Source organism: Sciurus carolinensis, chromosome 15, assembly GCF_902686445.1.
Source record: "Sciurus carolinensis chromosome 15, mSciCar1.2, whole genome shotgun sequence".
Classification (NCBI taxonomy): domain Eukaryota; kingdom Metazoa; phylum Chordata; class Mammalia; order Rodentia; family Sciuridae; genus Sciurus; species Sciurus carolinensis.
Genome location: NC_062227.1, coordinates 11,877,317 through 11,891,610, shown reverse-complemented (window position 1 = coordinate 11,891,610; position 14,294 = coordinate 11,877,317). Strand labels below are relative to the sequence as shown.

Below are 14,294 nucleotides of genomic sequence, written 5' to 3'. Positions count from 1 at the left end.
AGATATGCACCGCCTGGTCCTGCACTGGACTCACACCTGGCCTGGGGCGTGGGCAGCGGGGGTGGTCAGAGCTGAGAGGTGCCTCAGTGTCAAATGTGCAGCACGCTGTGAAGACTTGGCATGCAGAAAGGACCGAGGTGCCTTCTCCACACCTGTGTGTTAACTACAGGTGGGAGGACTGCGTCTTGCCTGTGTGTCAGGTTGGTGAGCTGCATTACTGACATGAATTCACCTGCTCCTGTGTAATAGCTCAACCTCTAGCACATCTGCACGGGACGCAGTGCTCTCCTGGCGTGTGGGACCGTGTGGATCTAGAGAGCTGGGCGTCCTGGGTTGAGTCCCCTCCCTTCCTGGCTGGCCTTGAGGGTGCCTTGAAATCTGCCTTACGTGCATTCCTGCAGCCCTTACCTGGCAGCCTGCTGGGTCTTACAGAGGAAAGCGTTTCTCCCTCTCCTGGCGGTTCCTCTGCTGGGCACCCAGCCCCGCCCGGCTCTCACGGCCCCTCCTTGCCCAGGCCTCTGTCCCCCTTGCTTTCTGTCAGCAGGAGGTGTGCCGTGAGTTTGTGTGTAGCTGATCTTCCACTCCACCTGCCCTGAGCGCCTCGGTTGGATGCTCAGCCTGCGTGTCATGATGGTGATGCACCCCATCTTGTGCCCCGGGGACGGAGGGTCACCAGGCAGCCCCCCACCCTGCCACGTGAACTTGCTCTGACAGCCTTTGGGGTGCGGATGAAGGGGCCGCTGCCTGCGCAGCTGTGGGCACCCCGTGGAGCCCTGCCCAGGGAAAGACCCTTGGGCGTTCCACATCTGGCTGGGCTATTAATATCCCACAAAGGCCCCGTTCTTCTTCCCGGAGGGTGGACATGCTGCGGTGCCGTCATGCACACGACTGGAGCCCATGAAGCGAGCCTTTCATGGAGCAGCTCTCCGCACGCCCCCCCACGTGCGCTGGGCTGGCAGGTCTCCGCCTGCAGCTCTGCAGCCCCCAGGGCCACCCGTTCCGTGGGCTCGTCCGCCCACCTGTTTCTACCCGTGGCACCCCTCACCCAGGGAGGGACGGGGCCTCCGTGGCCAACCATGCTGGGCCAGTGGAGCCTCACCAAACCGTTGGTGAAGACCAACCCCAGCAGGGTCACTAGGTCCCACGTGAGTGGAAGGGCAACCCGGGAGCCTTGCTGAGAAGGGACATCAGCCGATGCCTGGGTGGGGGAGGAGTGTTCCTCAAACAGGAAGTAGCAGGCACAAAGCCCCCGAGGCAGGCGGGGGTGGGCCGCGTGTTCAGGGGATCTTGTGCGGGTCTCTAGGTCCAGGCAGACTTGGGGAGGGTGTGGGCGGGAGAAGATGCCTGGGCGGGGAATCTGATGCTCAGGGATGCTGACGCGGAAGTGGGGAGGGGCACAGGCTGCTGGGGAGGAGGAGGTGGGGTGCCGCAGCTGGCAGTGCAGATGGCTGCTGGCGTGTGTTTGGAGGGGGGTCCGAGGACTTGCAGCAGGTTAGGTCGCCTGGAGTGGGTTGTGGGGTTGGGCTGCCCTAGGGTTGTGACCTGAGCAGCTGGAGAGGTGGCCCTTCTGCTCAGGCCTCTGCCTGGCTCTGGCAGAGGGGTCTGAGCTTCAGGCTCCGTGATGCCAGGACGCTGAAGCTGGAGCTGCTTATTCAGGGGAGGACGTGGGGGATGCGCCCCAGGACTGGCCCCAGGGCTGCGTCCTAGCGAGTTCTCCCTGACCTGAGCACGGTCCCGCTGGGCATGTCCTTCCTCACCCATCTGTCAGGTGGAGACAGGCTCGAACCTGCTCCTGCACCCGTGCCGGCCAGTGGCTGGCGCGAGGGTGGACTGGCCCCCAGAGGGCCTCCGTCACGGACAGCGATGCAGGTGTACAGGGCTGGAGAGGGACTGGGGCCTGGGTTCAGAGTGGCTGCCAGCCTGCAGGGGCAAGGCAGGGGCACAGCCTTGGGCTGGCCCCCCTCGGAGACACTCAGATTCAGGTTTTTGTTTTCGTTTTTATCCCTTGTAGTTGACTGAGTAGTGACCCCCAAATACCTGAGGCTCTAATCCCAGGAAGCTGTGCGTGTGGCCTCTTCTAAGCAGGGTCTTTGCAGAGGTTATGTTAAGGGCTTGAGGTGGGGAGATGGTTCTGAATTACCTGACGGGGCCCTACGTGCAGTCGCTAGTGCCCCTGTAAGAGGGAAGCAGAGGGCGGAAGACAATGAAGAGACGGGGAGACTGGAGTAACGTTCGTGAGGGTGAATTTTATATAAAGTCACCTTGCCTTGGGGGGCCCAGATGCGTGGCCAGACATTGCTCTGGGTGTGTCTGGGAGGGTGTTTCTGGATGAGGTCAGCGTGTGACTCGGTGGACTGAGGAAGCCTCACCCCTCCACCCAAGGCCTGAACAGAACCGGAAGAAGGTAGTCAGAGCGGATGCCCCTGCTCACCACCCTGAACCCTCTAGCTCGCGAACAGCAGGTCTGGGGGGGACTTGTTGGTCCCTGCAGTCAGACGTGAATGGGTTCCCATAATACATTTCTGTCTCTAAGTTAGCCCCTTGGTTCTGTTTCTCTGGAGAACCCCGGCCAGCCAAGGAATACCTGAAGCCACTAGAGGCCAGAAGAGGCTGGGACGGGATTCTCCAGCCAGCCCCTTGACTTTGGTCCAGCGAAACTGACTTCTGGCCTCCAGAGCTGCAGAGAATACACGTCTGTTGTTTTTAAGCCAACCAGTTAGTGGTCCTTGGTTAGAGCTGCCACCGGAAAACAATGGAGTCCGTCTAAACAGCACTTCCCTAAATACCCGGCCACAGTGTCAGAGCTGTCATTCAGGGACTGGGATGTCAGGGTGTGGCACTGCTGGGTCACCGGGTGTGTGGCTCTTTGATAGATGTCGCCAGATGAGTTTCTGAAGCAAGACGGATGGTTGGTCTTGCGTGGAGGTGCCTGTCTATTCCCAGCAACCTCTCTCAGCGGCGGCGTTAGGTGCTTTTCGATTCATCTGCCAGCAGGGCAGAGGGACAGCTTCGCTACAGTCATCGGTCTCCCCGAGTCCTGGTGAGTGTGCGGTCTGTGCTCAGTGTTCTGCAGCTGTCCGGGGCTTTCTGTGACTCTCCTTCCTCTTGTATTCTTTGAGCTGGTTCCTCTCAGAACCTTCATTGCTCTCTCCTCCTCTGCAGGGCTGCGTGTGTGTGTGTGTGTGTGTGTGTGTGTGTGTGTGTGTGAGAGAGAGAGAGAGAGAGAGACAAGCACCAGCCTCTGCCTTGCTTCTGCTTTGAAACCGTCTTGCCCACTTGTGCTCTTTGCTGGTCACTTTTATTAATGCATCCGTTTCCATCCAGGTGAGCTCATTTCACTGCCCAAAGTATCTTTTTATGCTCTTAAGGCTGGTAGGTCCCAGGGTTTGTTAAGATCACACATGGCTGCCCCTGGATTTTTCTGGCAAGAGTTTTATCATTCTGGATGTTTGAATTAAACTCTTCCAGTGCGTGTAGAATCGTTTTGCATAACATGAGTTAAAATGTTTATGGGGCTGGGGATATAGCTCAGTGGGTAGAGTGCTTGGCTCACAAGCACAAGGCCCTGGGTTCAAATCCCCAGCACCACAAAAAAAAAATGTTTATGTTTTGCATAAAATGAATTCAGATGGAGGGCCGGGGATGTGGCTCACAGGTGGAGCACTGGCCTAGCAGGCTGAGGTCCTTCATTCATTCTTTAGCACCCCCGTCCCCCAAAAACAGTATATGAAGGAAGGGAGTCCAATCTTATTCCCCTCCAGGGAGCTGGCCCTTGTGAGTCCGTTTCCCATCCTTGGTCTGTGAGTTGAACTTCGGCCCTGTGAGCTCTCCTGTAAGCTGGGCTGTGTCCAAGCTGGACTCTGTCCGGGAGCCTCTACCCTTTGCTGCTGGCCCGATCGCCTTTTTTGTGTGCCCAAGCCACGTCAGTAGCAGTTTTCCAGCATCTGCTGCTGCAGGCTAAGGGACCCCCTCGCTGTGTTTTGTGCACGATGAGATAAATGTCAGCACAGTGATCAGAGGCGAGGTTGTACGTGCCTGGAGGATGTAACCTGCTGCCCACAGTTCCTGGGCAGAGGAGGATGAGGGACAGCCATGGAGGAGGACGAGGAGGCCAGGAATGGACCAGGTGGAGAGGGGGAACAGAGACCCCACGAGGGTGCAGAGTCACGCCTGAGTCGGGGTCACTTGTGTAAGATCATCACAAGGGAAACGGCAGTGTCTGGCACCACGTGGAAAGCCAGCCCGTCACGCGAGGCAGTGAAAAGATAAGACTCGTGTTGGAGACCTGCCCGTGGCTCGGGTTTCCTGGGTGTGGTGGTCTGACCCCACGAGGCGCGTGGGCACGTGTGTGGGGCGGGCATGCCCCATTGCCCTTGGCAGGGGTGTGAGTGTGGTGTATGTCCAGATGGTGGGTGGACACGTCCCTGAGTCGGAGGCCAGTGCCTGACGTTTGGCTACCTGGCTCCAGTCTCCCTCCCAGCAGGACATCTGGGCACGGCTGGGGCCCCTCTGTCAGCTGGTGCCTCTGGTTTCCAAAAACTTTCTGTGTTGCCCGTGCTGGGCGGGCGGGCCCCACCCATGCTGGGAGCACAGTGAGGTCAGGGCCTGCCCTTGCCCGCCTGTGACCCTGGCCCTGCCCGTGCTGCAGGTGGAGGTGTGGAGAGTTTCAGGTGCCTGATCCCAGTCGGGACTAACAACTGGCTCAGCACCTCCAAGTGGGGTGGGGCCTTGGCTGAGGCGCTGCAGAGCCAGGCCTATCCGGCCACTTGGCGGCCTTGGGCAGGGTCTCCCCCAGCAGCGACTGCCGGCCCAGCCTGCTTCACCGGCGGCAGTTACGGGCGGGTGGGGTTCAGGCTGCACTTTGCAGGGAGGACCCGTCCTCTCAGCACCTGGCAGCTCCACAGGAACAACTGGACTGTGAGACAGCTGCTCTGAGGTCAGCGAGAAGGTAGACTGATGCCCAGGCCAGCTGGGAAGGTGGACGGCATGGCCGGGTCCCTGGGAAGGTGGAGGGGAAGTGGACCCTGGCCCCGGGATGTTCCCTTTGAAGTCTTTCGCTTTGGTTGCCACACGACCTGTGGAATGCGGACCGTCCTCTCAGGGCCCCCACGTCCTGGGCTCTGTCCTGGGTGGGCGGTCCTGCTCCTGACCTGGCTCAGGAATTCTCACTGTGAAGCACTGTGGCGATCCCTGTGGGGCTTGAGGGGCAGGTGGGGCCCTGCACCAGCAGGCTGTGTGGGCTGAGAGGCGCGTCCTGGGAAGAGGGCCCGGCCTCCTCCTGGGGCACGAGTCCTGGACCCGGCAGAGGCTGTGCAGAGGAGCTGCAGGGACGCCGCCTGCCGTGGAGCATGGAGCACATCAGATGTGGCTCAGCCCGGAGGGGCCCTGACCTGTCAGTCTGTGAGCTGAAGGGCCCCTCCTCGGCTGGCCCAGGCGGTGGTCCAGAGCTGCGGTTGAGACTGCCATGCCTGCCCAGAGCCTGAGCGACACTGGCATTGGCCGGGGGTCTTGTGTTTTCTCTCTGGAAAAGGGTGAAGAAGGAAGGGAGAAGGGCCGGGCCCTGTGGGCTCCCTCCGGCGAGACCCTTGCCCCAGGGCTGCATACCTGGTGGCTTGCTCCCTTTCCCTCCCTTGCACGTACTGGGACTGCTCGCAGAGTTCGGGACTGACTCCGCCAGCTCGTGCGGCCTGCGGGAGCAGCAGCGCCTGTCTCTTCCGAGCTCACCGTGAGCAGCCGGTGAAGGGCCACTCCTGCTGGGCTGTGGTTTGTCTCTGTACCCTGGTCACATCAGGCCCACCCTGCCTCCCTTCCTCTCCTCCCTGCTGCTGAGCATCGCACTCCTGAGATTTTGCTACCACCTGACTTTCTCATAATTCTTCACGTGCTCCTGTGACGTAAGCAGCGTGGTCCACGCACGCCACCCTTGCAGAGCCGTCTGCATTGAACAGAGAACTCTTGGAGACTGCCTGCCAGCTTGGAGAGACCAGGCAGCTACCTCCTTCCTTATCAGGCAGGAGGGCCAGCGGGGCTGGGCTGGGGGCCTCGAGAGCCCCCAGGACCCTCATGACACCACTTGCTGAGCCTGCAGCTAGCCGGGTGTTGGTCCACCCACCCGTACATCGTGTAGGAGTCGGGTGTTAAGAACAGGGCCTCCTGGGGAGCTGGGAAGGAGCTGTTGAGACACAGTTGCGGGAGGACGGCTGCGGGGGGGCTTTCATCCTGCACAGGATCGCCCTCGGCCTCCACACCTTGTCCACAGTGCTGGCCTCTCCTTCCCTCGGAGGCCAGGGCCCAGGCAGCCAAGCTGGAAGCAAAGCAGACGCATCAGTGTTGGTGCTGAAATGATGAGAGAGCAGCTGAGTCCCCAGGAGGGGAGATGGAGGCAGCGTGCTGGGGACCCCAGAGTCCTGAGGAGCTGCTAGGCGTCTGCCCCCTGACCCCCTGCTCCTTCTCCTGGGCTGGGGCAGCCTGGGCATCGTGGCCTGGCCCTTCTGAACGTCCACCACACAACTCTACTGAGAGAGACAAGGGGCTGTGTGCCCACCCAGAATTGTCCTCCAGCGTGCGCTTGGGCTAACTGGGGTGGATTATGCTCAAAATGGAAACGGATGAGCCCAACCATGGGTCAGCCAGGTTTCCTTTGGCCAATCTGTGCAGTGCAGTGAAGGCATCACTGATATTTTTTTTTTGTAAAAACAGCATGTACTACTTGTAAATGGGCTTTTAAAAATGGACACTTGTGGGCCAGGGATGCAGCTCAGTGGTAAGTGCTCACACACTCCAGGCCCTGGGTTCAACTCCTCAACGCTCAAAGAAAAGTTGCTCTTTCTAGCATAAATCAGATTGACCTGTGGCTACATTCTGGGGTCTAGGTTGGCCAGGTTCTCTAGATCCACGTTTAGACAATGGAATCTAATTTTGCATCGTATTATTTATGCAGGTGGTGTGGACTGGTGTTTGAAACCATTAGCTTCTCCGTGGCTAATTAAAGACCTTCATATTTTTCATGTGAAATCTCTAATCACCCAAGTGTTCTGTCCTAGGTATGGAGTTTCTTGTAATATTACAGTTGCTTTAAGAAAACTGCCATCAGGGCAAATTATCCTGCTGGGTAATTTACAGGGTAGAGTCATCTCTAGCATCTGCCCTCAGATTAACATGAAAGAGGATTCGAGGAAATCTTGTTTGTGTGTGTGTGTGTGTGTGTGTGTGTGTGTGTGTGTGTGTGTAGGGGTGGGGGATGCTGGGGATTTCACCCAGGGCCTTGTGCTTGCAAGGCAAGCACTTTACCAACTGAGCTATATCCCCAGCCCGGAAATCTTGTTCTTTGAACGAGATTATACATCTGTAAACATGCCTTGACATTGCGTGGCATATCATGGAGTTCACAGAAGTTCTTAAGGTACATAAATTACATTCACTTCTGGTCAGAGAGTGCAAGAACACTTGGGCATATGCCTCGAATCTCTTTAAAGCTAGAAACCATCTTTGATGAATGACGAAGGAAATGCTTGGGTAATGTGTGTCTGATGGGCACAGCTCTCAGCTTGTGGTGCGATGGATTAATCTTTTATCCGGTTTCCTGATCCCAGCCCTGTCATTAGCCGGAGTCCCAGGCCCTGGCTCCTGTGGTGAATGCCATCAAGCTTGACAAGCACAGAGTGGGGGCAGTGGAGTCCTGCAGGCCTTCCCCGCCTGTCTTGTCCCCACACTTAAAACTTGGTTGCATTTCACTAACGGCTCACAAGAGGGAAGGACGGTCCCCAGAGCGTCGCAGATGGGCCCTTCTCTGCAGAGCTGCATGCATTTTCCTGTTCCTCTCGATTGTTGCTGCATCTGATGCCGGTTGGCCTGGCGGCTTTCGCCCTGGTACTTTTTAAAGGCCTCCAGTGAGAAGGAGGTAGCTGTGTGCCGGGCAGCCATCTGTGTGCAGTTTGTTGTGGCAGGTTGGACGCTCCCGTCCGGGGGCTGGGCATGAAACACCGTTTCTCAATTGAAGGACTCTAAACCCAAGCTGGTTTCTGTCCTAGCTGTCTGGACTTTGTCTTGGTCACCTCCAAGGCTTAAAGACTTTTATGTGACTATCACTTGTACCTGTCCAGGCTTCCTTCAGCAGCTGGACACATCAGCCAAACCTCCATAGGGTGACTGCTGGACCAGAGCAGGCACCAGAACCTGCACCCCTCGATGGTGGGCATGGGCACCAGTTGTGTCCCTGGCCTGTGCCCTCCCCTTGAGGCCAGGCATGGCCCTCCACAGCAGAGGGGCTGCCATTGCTGCAGCCGGTTGGGGAAGGAGTGGGGCGGGGTGGGTGCAGCAGCCCGAGTCTGGAGGCCGAGCTGCTGTGTGGGAGCTTCATGCTGCCCTCTGCCCAGCATGTGCTTGTCCCACTGTCTGAGAGGGGCTGTGGGGCGTGAGGGCGGCTGGGCAGCATTCCCATCTTGTGCTCCCTGGCAGACTGGGGACCCCGAGCTGCCCCACGGGATCCCCAGCAGTGCAGGGCAGCTGGAGCCCTCCAGCCCCGCCCACCCTCTCTCTCCTCACCGTGCTGTGATGCCCACTGGTGTCCCCCACATGTGGGCAGCCTGCCGGCAGGCAGAGCAACAAAGCCCACAGCCGCAGCAGAGAGGCCATCGTGTGTGGGCCTTGCGTCCCTTTGCAGTGGTCACTCTGCCCATGTGGCCAGCATTCTGTGCACATTACCTGAATCTGACCTCAACCCCTGCTTGACCAAGGTGTGGAGTCATCACTGTATCCAGGGCTGGCCCCTGGTGCTCGGGGGCTGAGGGACTGGCCACGCCTGCCCCTCTGGGATGCCTCCTCCAGCCCTCGTACCCCTGGCTGAGTGCAGGGAGCTGGGAGGGGGCGACTCGCCCGTGGTCGCCCCAGGGTGCCCCGCGGTGCCCCAGCCAGGCCTGGGTGGTCCTCGGGATGGGCAGGACCGGTTCTTGGCAGGACCTCTGCCTGGTGGTCAGTGGCCTGCACAGCCTGGGTGCTGGACTGAGCAGCCCTTTCCCCAGCCTGACCCCTTCCCCAGCCGCATGTCTGCCTTTCTCCTCCTTCCTCAGCCCTGGGGCCAGGCCCTGTCCCACGCGCCGAGACAATCGGGCCCACATCGCAAACAGCCCTGCTATTTACAGGGCAGAGAATGGAGCCGGGCTTGTTCCAGGACCTGCAGAGAACGCTCACCACGGGCCTTGTCCCGGCTGCTGAAGGGCGCCTTGTTGTGGCCTGAGTGAGCCCAGCTGTCCACGGCACGTCCCCTCACCCCATCCCAGCCTGCGCCCCAAACAATAACAGAGCCCTTGAAACCCCTGAGTAAGGACAGACGTCCCAGGCAGGCAGAGGCCCCGCGTGAGGATAGAGCGGCCGGACCAGCCGGTGTCCTGAGCGCCCATCCTCCCGTTGCCAGGGACACGCTGGCTAGTGCGGGGTCAGGGAGCCACCCCGGGAAAGGTAAGCCCAGCGGTGGGGGCTCGGCTCTTCCTTCTTGTTTGTGCAGCTGACCTTGTGACCGAGCACCAGGACTGAGTGACAGTGAGCTGATCATGAGCCTTCTGGCCCCAAGGGGTCGGAGCCAGGTGACCCTGTGGCCTACCTGCCTGGAGACAGGAGTGTCCTGGGACCTGCCTGGGGCTGTGCTTGGAGGGCCGCAGGGGAGCTGGACCCCCTCTGAGCAGCCCCTCCTCACACAGCTGGCCTTGAGCATCCCAGAGGCTGAGGCAGGTGCCACTCCAGGGCTCGCCTGGTTCTGTTCCCCGGGACAGGTCAGCGTCCACCGGGACACGTGACCATCCATGTGGACACAGCGTGGCTGGCTGCCTCTTGTCCTTCCTGTTCATTCCTTGGGTCTTTCACTTTGGCACGAGCTCTGCAGGGAAGGGGTGGTGGCTGTGGGCGCCTGGCCGGCCGCCTGCGGATACGCTCCTGGCAGGGCTTGCCCAGACCTGGCCATCCAGGGACTGACAAGCGGGCAGGCGTGGTGGAACTGCAGGGCTTGTGCACAGAGCCACGGCGTGGCTGCTGCTGAGGATCTTCCGTGACACGCAGACCTGAGGTGGCCCCAGGGCTGGCCGCTGGGTTCTGCATGCTGTGCACCGGGTCCTGGGTAGCCCAGGTGTGTGAAAGTCACAGACCTAGGGAAGGTGCTGTCCCGGAGGGCGGGGCACAGGGACAGGGGACAGGGACAAACCAGAAACTGCAGTGCCTGCCTAGGAACCCCCTGGGCAGAAACCTTGGAGCCAAGAGGCAGGAGCTGGGAACTGCTGAGGGACTGTCCCCAGACTAGAATTTACATAGGAATGGGGGCTGTGAATGGGGTGCTGTAATCCTTCCAAAATTGGGGTAAAATTTGCATCTGAATGAGCCATCAAGTCAGGATTCCTGGGGAATGTGAGTTTCCTTGTAATTTCCCAGTGCTCCTGAGGGTCATTTGCATCTTTGCTCGGCCAGCATTCTTAACGTGGGTGTCCCCTGGCCTTCCACTGCCTCCACCCGACTGAAGGGGTACAGCCCTGGTGTACTCGCTGCAGGGCCGGCCCCCGTTCCCCAGTTAGCCAGGGCTAACTCTGGCCTCAGATGGGCAGGCAGGTGTGGTGCAGACCTCCCGGCATTAAAAAATATCCTAAGAATTACTTCCCAGCACGAGGAGACTTCGTCTCTACCAGTGTTCTAGAAAAAGCATCAGGAGTTGTGCCCATACCGGGCCACATTCCCAAAGACTGGAAGGTGCAGCTGTCCCTCTGCAGAGGACTGCGGCTCTTTGTCATCCACCGCAGCTCAGCTGGCCTGTCTCCCTGTCACCTTTTCTGACTGGGCCCTAAACTTTGATTCAGGGGTTCATGGTAACACTATGCAGGGGTCTGCAGGAGGCTAACTGTCCCTTACCCCCAACACACCCACATCCAGGAGCCTGTGAATGTGTTTTGTGACTTAATGAAGGGACTTGGCAGATGCCTCCCTTGAGTTGGGAGGTTATCCTGAATAATCCAGGTGGGCCCTAAATGTCATCAAAAGTGTCCTGATGAGACAGAGGCAGGAGGGAAAAGGCAAGATGCTACACTGTGAATAAAGAAGAGAAAAAAAGTATCCTCTACCCTCTTAGGTTCTGTTCCTGGGGCCTGTGAATTAATATAACAAAAACCAGATTAACAGATTAGGCAGTCAGATGTTAATGTTTTATATGTATCTACTTCACAGAAGAGATGTGAAAATCCAAAGTGGTTAGACTCAGGTTTAGCTACCCTTTTAACAAAGGGCAATTAATTGCAAAGACACAACTAGACAAAGGAAAGGGTGTTTGTGCTCCCAGGGGTGGTAAATTGTGTGAGTGTGGCTAGGAAGTTGATGGTAGGTGCAGATTGTTTGGGAAGGTACTGTCGCCCGTCTCCCTGGTGTGGAAATGAGAAGCACTTGATACAAGGAAATTTATAGCCGGCTTTTAGGCAGAAAGGAGGAGGGCAGAGAGTTCTCCCTGAGCCTGCTGTTGCCTTCAGCTGAAGATAATTCCTATGCCAAAGTGGAACCTCTTGACCTGGCGTATTCAAATCCCACTCCTGGCTTTGAAGGTAGAGGAGGGACCAGATGCCAAGTAATGCAGACAGCCTCCAGAAGGTGGAAAGACAAGGAAGTGATCCTCCCCTGGAGTCCGGAGGGAACACGGCCAACTTCTACATTTTAGCACAGCCCTCTGCCAGATGTCCGACCTCCAGAACTGAAAGATAATATATTTGTGTTGTTTCAAGCCACTGAGTTTGTGGTTTCCATCTATCCATCTCTCTGTCTTTCTAGCTGGGTCATCTACTTACCTGCGTATCCTTCTGTTTATCTATCTGGTTATATCTTTCTGTTTACATATCTGTTTGGCTTTCTACTTATGCATTTTTATCTTTCTGTTTTTTATCTATTTATCCATCTGTTTATCTGTTTACATCCATGTTCCCATTTATGTGTGTATGTCTCTCTCCATCTGTCTGTCTGGCTGGCTGGCAGTGGTGGAGACTGAACCCAAGGCCTTGCACATGCTGGGCAAGAACTCTGCCACTTACCCACATGACCAGCTTTTTGAAATTAAATTTAGTTTTGAGGTAGGGTCTTGTGGAGTTGGCGGAGGTGACTTGGAACTGGCAGTTCTCCTCCCTCAGCCTCCCGAGGAGCTGGGATTACTGGTGAGCACCCCTGCTCAGTTGAAGGTCCCCTTTTGCAGCCGTCCTGGGAACCAGTATAGCTCCTGAAGACGGTTCTGCCCGCAGAGGAGCTTCCCAGCGCTGGGACAAGCAGGCAGATCCGGGACTGAGCAGCCAGGTGTCGGATGTGCCAAGTGCATTGCAGAGACCAGGGCCCTTCAGACTTCAGCGCTGTAGGGTTCCCTGGAGGACCTGGCACGGAGCCTGTCCACGGGGGGCAGCCCCGCTGGTCCAGGACGACGGGTGCTGTAGGGAATAGGTGAGGGCAGGTGGTCTGTCGGCCAGCACGGGATGGGCAGGATTTAAGGGCAGGAGGAAGGGGGACGGTTTGCATATTGGGGGGCTCCTGGGAGGGGAGCAGAAGCATGGCCGGGTCTCTTCCTGGCCTCAGATCCACTGAGAGAGACCCTCCAAGGGGGCAGGTGTGGCCCGAGGTGGTCAGGCCAGAAGCTGAGCCCAGCGGCTCACTGCTGCCGCCTCACTACGGAGGCTGAGGCAGAGGGTCGCTGGAGCCCAGGGGTTCAGGGTCAGTCTGGGAAATAGAGCAAGACTGAATACTTTTAAAAAGTGACCACTCTGGCCAGACAGGCAGGAGGCCACAGGCCGGGTTTGCGTCCCCTGTCCAGCGAGCTCTCTGGCCCAGGGACCCGCTGGTGTGCACGGTCACGCCTTCTTCTGGGTCCAGGCAGGCAGCCACAGGCCCCGGGCCTGCACAGCGCAGAGGTCAGTGCAAAAGGGGAGGGGAGGCCGTTCTCACGCTCCTGTGGGGCCTCCCGGGAGGCCTGGTGAGCATGTCAGCTGCTGAGGGTGGCACAGGTTCAGGTGCGGGGTGCCCCAGCTGCCGTGTGCGGCACTGTCAGAGGGGCAGGAAGGGCGTTTCCCTGGGCCTCTCTGCAGAGCACTGTAGGAAGTGGGGACGGAGGCTTGCCGCCCTGTTCACCTGATGGCTTGAGCGCATCCTGGCCTGCGGAGGCGCGAGTCCCGGGGACCCCTACCCAGGCCCTGCCCCCCGTGCCCCTCCCTCTCCCTGCAGCAGCTCAGCCAGTCCCCGACCCTGTCCCAGCGAACAGGAGACCCCCGACCCTCAGGGCTTTGTGTGCGTCTCTTCCTGACCTTGTGTTTCCAGGAGACCCAGGCCCAGCAGTGTGGGTTCCAGACACGTCAAATAGCCCAAGCCCTAGATTGGGTTTTGTTGTCAAGTCCTTTGTCCTCCCTGGGTGGGTGTTCGGCTCCTTGGGACGTTTCCTGGGGTGTCCATGGTGTGCTGCTTGGTCAGCAGGGTGCTGAGTCCTGTCTGAGGTGGGAGTGGGCTCCACGCACTCAGAGCAGTGGGGCTTCCTCACCCCGAGGACAATGGCTGCCTTCCTCAGGGTCACCTTGGCTGGGTCCCTATGTGCCCTCTGGGTCAGGACCTTGCAGGGTCACATGCCCCTCCTGCACCTGCAGGTCGTGGGGCAGGCTGTGGGGCAGGCGTGTCCAGCAGCTACCCTGGGCTCCCAGGTGCTCATCACCTGTATTTCAGAACATACTTGCGCACGCGCACACACATGCACGCACACACACACACACACACACAGATACTGCACCTGTGTGCAGACGTGCAACACATGAACTCCACACACCACCATGGGCCACACACCGTGCCCAGCCCACACTGCTCCTACACCATGTCCATGTACACCTCACACACACACGTGCACGCGTGCACACGGCTGTGTTCTGCTCCCTCAGATCTCTTCTGGCCGTCAGCCTGGAGGGCAGCAGATCTTGGTGGAGATGGTCCTGAGAGGACCAGCCCCCTTCTGCTGGTGGCCGGCCTTCTAGAGGCCCTCCGCAGCCCCCCAGGCCTGCTAGGCAGGTGCCTGCCTCTTAACTGAGCTCCCGTGTGGATGCTGGCCTCGTTGTCACATGGTGTCCTTCTCCCTAAACACCAGACCCTGTCCCCTTGCTCCAGACCTGCCAGTCCCCCAGCGCTGTGCTCTGCTGCCCTGGTGACCGGAGGCTCGAGGCAGGCCACAGGGAGGGATCCTGGGCAGCGCACGGGCTCCCTGCAGACCCACCTTCCGGGGTGGGCTGTCAGGCTCTCCCTGTGGCCGTCCAGTGGTCTTG

The 14,294-nt window shown here is 58.8% G+C and overlaps 1 protein-coding gene across 8 annotated transcripts in view; it reads left to right on the top strand.

The window, feature by feature from the left end:
• The window catches only part of Sema4d (semaphorin 4D), a 117,283-nt gene that overhangs the window by 37,084 nt on the left and 65,905 nt on the right, over window positions 1–14,294 (top strand). Inside the window, exon 1 of one of the 8 annotated variants that reach the window (XM_047526282.1) lies at window positions 2,934–3,040. The exons of 6 other annotated variants lie outside the window; for them this stretch is intronic. The gene's annotated coding sequence lies outside the window, so the exon portion shown is untranslated. Of the gene's footprint in view, window positions 1–2,933; window positions 3,041–9,308; window positions 9,457–14,294 lie in introns of those variants that run through there. One more of the 8 variants, XM_047526279.1, reaches the window with a different exon arrangement.